The sequence below is a fragment of the Otolemur garnettii genome, unplaced genomic scaffold, assembly GCF_000181295.1.
Source record: "Otolemur garnettii isolate 467f Iridium unplaced genomic scaffold, OtoGar3 scaffold00043, whole genome shotgun sequence".
In the NCBI taxonomy this organism is placed as follows: domain Eukaryota; kingdom Metazoa; phylum Chordata; class Mammalia; order Primates; family Galagidae; genus Otolemur; species Otolemur garnettii.
This window is the reverse complement of record NW_003852438.1, coordinates 12,346,832-12,352,693: the sequence shown is the minus strand read 5'-3', so window position 1 is coordinate 12,352,693 and position 5,862 is coordinate 12,346,832.

Here is a 5,862-nt window from a genome sequence, read left to right as displayed (position 1 = left end):
AAGCAAGGGAGAACGAATGAGGAGGGGGAGGAGCCGGGAGAGGGCGGGGCGAGAACGAGGGACCGCGTGAAAGAAGCGGAACTCCTGGCCGGTCCAGCGGTGGAGCTGGACCTGGCGATTACCCTCATAGGGGACACCTGTGCTGCTGTGGACTTCTCTGCTACCCCTCAGCGTGAGTGGCCGGGCCTCATAAGCGTTATTCTGCAGCCTCCTGCCGCTGAGCTGCTAAGGGCGTCCTGGGTGGATTGACTGACTCATCCAGACCAAAAAACTGACTCAACTGGTCTCGGATCCCCACCTCCGCCCCCAACTCAAGGAACTGCATTCTAATAACTGACCCACACAGACAGCGGCACATACCAAAGGACTGGTTCGGCCTTGAAACCAGCCAGTTAACAGACCCTGATTGCATAACTCTCTGCCCACCAAACTGTCTTTAAAGGTGGACTTGAGAAAAATCTCCCATCTCCCCACTTACCACTCTGCGAAATAAACTATCTCCTGAAAACCCTGTTGTCTCTGGACATTGGCTTTCTCTTGGGGAGTGGGAAAATGAACCTGGCTGGGTGTCAACACTTATACAAACTATATTTATTCTTTTTTTTTTTTTCAATCTTTGAGTCAGGGCCTCACTCTGTTGCCTTGGCTATAGTGCAGCGGCCCAATCATGACTCTCACTGCGACCTCAAACTCCTAGACTCAAATGATCCTCCTACCTCTGCTTCTCAAGTAGCCCCTGGAACTACAGTCACACACCATCATTCCTGGCTAATTTTATTTTGTGTGTGTGTTTTGTTGTTTTGTTTTGTTTAATCTCTCTCAAATTCTCAGGGATATTTTTATTTTTTTGTAAAGACAAGGTCTCACCATGTTGCTCAGGCTACTCTCAAACTCCTGACCTCAAGTGATTCTCCTGACACACCCTCCCAAAGTGCTAGGTTAACAGGCATAAGCCACTGCACCTGGCTGTATTCTATTATTATTAATCATTTTAATCTTTAAAAAGACGTAAAGGTAATAATCTTTAAAAAATCAACTCTAACAGAGTAATATTAACTCAGTACCTCAAGCTATAATCCCAACATATAATGCCTATAGAAAAATTTAAAGAGTAGTCTCCAAACAAACCTACCCTAAAAAATTTTTTTTCTTATGGCTTCTTTATTACTTAAATATGGCCCAAATCTCTGACATAAAGCCCCCATGCCCTCCCCCAACATGAGACAAAGACAACTGAGAGAAGTACATCCCAACACCAAAAGGCAATTAAACCTCACTACAAAATAACTAATCACCACTTTGGGAGACTAAAGCAGGGGGATCCCTTTAGGACAGGAGTTCAAGACCAGCCTGGGCAACATGGCAAAACCAGTGATTCTACAAAAAATAAATAAAAATTATCCAGGCATAGTTGTGCAAGCCTGTAGTCCCATCTACTTCGGAAGCTGAGGAAAGAGGACTGCTTAAACCTAGAAGTTCAAGGCTCCAGTGAGCTGTGATTGGAAAGACAGCTGAGGAAAGAGGACTGCTTAAACCTAGAAGTCCAAGGCTCCAATGAGCTGTGATTGCACCCCTGCACTCCATCCTGGGCGACACATGGAAACCTCGTCTCTAAAATAATAATAAGAATAAGAGGTTCGGCACCTGTGGCTCAAGCAGCTAAGGCGCCAGCCACATACACCTACGGTGGAGGGTTCGAATCCCCAGCCCGGACCCGCCAAACAACAATGATGGCTGCAACTAAAAAATGGCCAGGCGTTGTGGCGGGCGCCTGTAGTCCCAGCTACTTGGGAGGCTGAGGCAGGAGACTCGCTTGAGCCCAGGAGTTGGAGGTTGCTGTGAGCGTGATGTCATGGCACTCTACCCAGGGGGATAGCTTGAGGCTCCATCTCAAAAAAAAAAAAAAAAAGAATAAGAATCATAAATCAGTGATACTTTAAAAAGAAGATCTTGATCCCAAAAAACCCATAAAAGTTGATCATACAATTTGGGTCATTCTTGTCATATCCAACTGAAACAGAGTTGAGAGGCCACGAGAAAAAACACTCAGGGCACAAAACATTGCTGCAAAATATAATTCCCTATAATCCTGACTGCTAAAACCAACTATCATAACCTGCAACCAGTTTTATCTAACGACTAGTAAAACAACCTACTACAGCTCTTAATTTCACTCACGCAGTTACTCACCAACCAGAGCTTGCCAACTCCCCAAAACCTATTAGTGCCAATAAGCTTTCTTGAAGAGTATGTAACATTTCTCCTTTTTATAAAACTTCTAATCCTCTATTCTTCAGACATGCCAAAGACCACCTCATCTATATATGTGTCCCAAGTTACAGTTTTCTTCCCAAATAAAACATTTTTATTTCAAAAATTCACCTCTATATTTTCACTTCAACGCAGATTTTTAGGGTTCCGTGCTATTTTTCATTGACAATAAAATTATACATCCTCATAGCGTACATGATGTTTTGTAATACACATACATAATGGAATAGCTAAATAAAACACATGCACCCTTCAGCTTTTTAATCGCTAAAGTCTAATTTATCAAAGGCCAACAAAAATGTCGTGAGATTAAAACCCTTCATTAGCTTTCCAGTCGTTTTAAACGTTGGGAAACAACATGACAGTCCCCAACGTCCTCCCCAAACATATGTTACACTCAATCCGGAAATCCCGCCCCGCCAGGAAATACCGCGAAACAGGCAAGCATTCCCTTCCGGAAGGAATTGGCCCTTCACCCGGAAGTGAAGAGAGAAGGCGCGCAGTTACGATAGCGAGATTGAGGCCGCTGGGTGTTGCCAGGGCAACCGCAGGCGGTGGACAGTTCCCTGCGGTTTGCAGCCGTTAGCTAGAAAGGCCGAGATGCTCAAATGAGCAAAAGGGGATGAAAAGACTCTTATAAGAATATCGTCCTATGAGACTGTCCGGGCCCTGGGCGCCCTCTTGTTTTTCTTTGCGTCAGGCTTTAGGCGAAATGAAGTGTGATCCAGTAGCTCTTCACTGTCACTTCTCTAGTTTCCCGCCTCCTTTTAGAAAATGTAAGTTGAGAATTTCCAATTTACATCTCATGTGTTCTAGTGTGCTTGTTTTTAAAACCACGGAAAATGACAAAAGAATGAAAACTCACCGGCCGTCCAGCTACACAGAAGTAACTTAAAATCTTCATGAATCTGTCACCCGTCAATTTTTCTTCTCCGCATAAATAATTGGACATAGCTGAGTAGATTTGGGAGTAACCATTTTGTATCTTGCTTTAGTAGGTGTATATGTTATCATTTGGGTATTAAAACCTTGCCACAGTGAAGGCATTGGAGACCTTAATGTAAATCTGTTCGCAGTGAGGGGAAGAGGCGGAGATGAGTGGACGCGGCATATGGAGACAGTTCTTTCAAGAAGTTTGGCTGTAAAGGAAAAAAGAGAAGGTCAGTAGCCGCAGGAGAGTGGCTGAATCTCACGCTACTCCCTTGTGAGAACCATGGGAGAAATGTTTCGCAGGCTTTTAAACCAAAACTATACTTCTCTTAAGCAACTTTAAAAAATCTTACGGACCATGTGAAACTTGTAACTATATTTTCCCTCTGCTTTAGCTTCAGAGCCCAATTTATGGTACCCTCTGGCAAGTACACGACCTTCAGGCATAAGTTTTTTAAGGGTATTAACATACCTCTGGCTTTATTTTGTTTTCCGATTACATTTTGCCTTGATCTTCTCTTCCAATCATTTTCTTCTATTGTGTGCATCTTTTTTAAGCATACCTAATATTTTGTGAGAGTGGTGAGACACCAATAAAAAAATACACATCTGTACAACACATTTTAAAACATAGTTCTTAAAACTCGTCAAAACTTAAAGCTTCTTTTTCCTTTGGTCTCGCACTTCACAGAGCATCATCTACTATTTCACACTTACAAGCCTATTTCTTTTTTTTTTTTTTTTTAGCCAGTACTGGGTTTGAACCCGCCACCTCTGGCATATGGGGCCAGCGCCCTACTCCTTTGAGCCACAGGCGCCACCCCTAAGCCTGTTTCTTTAAAACAGTGGTTCTCAACCTGTGAGTCAGGACCCCTTTGTAACAATGAAAATACATCCTGCATATCAGATATTTGCATTACTATTCATAACAGTAGCAAAATTACAGTTATGAAGTAGCAATGAAAATAATTTTTTTTTAAGAGACAGAGTCTCACTTTGTGGCCCTTGGTAGAGTGCTGTGGCATCACAGTTCACAGCAACCTCTAGCTCTTGGGCTTAGGCAATTTTCTTGCCTCAGCCTCCCGAGTAGCTGGGACTACTGGCACCCACCACAACGCCTGGCTATTTTTTTGTTGCAGTTTGGCCAGGGCCAGGTTTGAACCCATCACCCTTGGTATATGGGGCCGGTGCCCTACTCACTGTGCCACAGGTGCCACCCAGCAATGAAAATAATTTTATGGTTGGGGATCACTACAACATGAGGAACTGTATTAAAGAGAGGCATTAGGAATGTTGAGAATCACTGCTTTCAAATAATGTTTTATTTGTCCTTACAAAAGATATTTGTCATATAGAATACAGAGAAGCAAAAAACAGAATAGCTAAAAGGCAAACAAAAAACAAACCCTCACCGTGTGGTAGGGCCCACTCCACGCTGCTGTCATAACTCACTTTTCCCTCTCAACAATGTATTTTACAATCTTTATCATTAGTCTCCTACATCATCATTTTTATGGTTCAAAGCATCCTACTGGTAGTCAGCTGCCCACACCTCCACATTCCCTTCTTAGAAAACTTGAGGATGCTCTTCAGGTTACCTGCGGTTAACTAATGTGAATAACGTTCTCTTACATGAAGCAGTGTTAGCCACGTCTAAGAATCACAGGTATATTTGACCTGTCTTTTATTGGTGGGCAATGCTGTAATGAACTCTACCCAGCTCAACACATGGGTTCAGTTTCGATTATTTCCTTTGGGTAACTCCCTAACGGTAAATTTGCTTAGTCTAAGTATGTATGCATTTTAAGAATTCTGATACAGAATTCTAAAACGCCTGGCATATGCCAATTTCTATTCCCACCTGCCATGCCTGTTCCACTCAATCCTTGCCCAACACAAAGTATTAATTTCTTTTTAATACTTGCCAACTTAACAGGCATTCAACATGCCACTTATATTTATTACCAAAGTGGCTGAACATACCTATTTATTGGCCATTTGTATATATGAGGTGTGACAATTAAGTCCGTGAACTAGCCACCATGTATAGAACTGGCAAAAACATTACAAAAATTCATTGAGTTGTGCGTCAAAATCATCATCTGACTATGAGAAGCACAGTGGACTGAGTAAATACAGAAAAACAGGAAAATCTTAACTGAAAATCTTGGCATGAGAAGATGTCTACAGAAATGGGCTCTCGCATCACACCAGCTCACATAGCACTTTCTGTGAGGGAGTTTTTAGCCAGTAAATAAATAACTTTATTGGAACACCCTTCCTACTCACCTGATCTGACCCCCAATGACTTTTTTCTTACCCAAAGTTAAAGGAAATATTAAAAAGGAAGTAATTTTGGTGCCATTTGGGCCATCGAGGGTAATACACTGACACCTTTGATGTTCATTCCAAAAAAAGGGTTCCAAAATTGTTTTGAAGGGTAGACAAGGCACTATTATTGGTGCATAGCTTCCCAAGTGGAGTACTTCTAAAGTGACCAGCATGATATTCAGCAATGAGATATGTAGCTCTTTTTCTATGTTCACAAAGCTAATTGCCCAACCTCATCTGTTGAACAAGTTGACAATTAAGTAGAAACATTGTGCTTTACAGTATGATATAGAGTTGAACTGGAAAATCTTTTTTTTTTTTTTTTTTTTT